Source organism: Sturnus vulgaris, chromosome 2, assembly GCF_052056855.1.
Source record: "Sturnus vulgaris isolate bStuVul1 chromosome 2, bStuVul1.hap1, whole genome shotgun sequence".
In the NCBI taxonomy this organism is placed as follows: Eukaryota; Metazoa; Chordata; class Aves; order Passeriformes; family Sturnidae; genus Sturnus; species Sturnus vulgaris.
Genome location: NC_142244.1, coordinates 38357797 through 38358356, shown reverse-complemented (window position 1 = coordinate 38358356; position 560 = coordinate 38357797).

Sequence of the window (560 nt, the reverse complement as noted above, 5' to 3'; positions counted from 1 at the left end):
GTAAGATTATTAACACTCCCCCCCATAAACAAAAAACACAAACAAAACCCCACTGAAAAATTGTGTCATTTCACAAAACTTTAAGTTGAGAAATTGCATGTTGTCCTAAATGTTGAAGGTAACTTTTTTTGCTAATGAAAGAAAAGAGAAAGAGGAATGAAATTTTAAATTACTTGTGCTGCTTGAAACTAAAAAGTGTTTTCCATACAACAAAGCAGCAGCTGTTCTGTGAGACAGTAAGTTCACTAGCAGGGGAGAGAGAGGAAAAACAAGCTGACTAATAATATAGAGTAGCTGTTAATTTGGGCTGTTCACATCTTTATCCATACAACATGGAAATGCTTATCCCAAAATTTTCACAGTCAGTGAGCAATCAGTGGGCTAGTGGGAGCAACTGGACCAGGATTTTGCAAGCTCAATTAAATAATTTCTGATCTCCAAATTTATATTAATTCTTACAGGTTTCATTCCTTGCCCTGCAGTAAAGTAGGACATTACCACACATCAATTAATGTGTAAGAAGATACAACAGTATTTCTATAAACTTCACTGTAACCTAA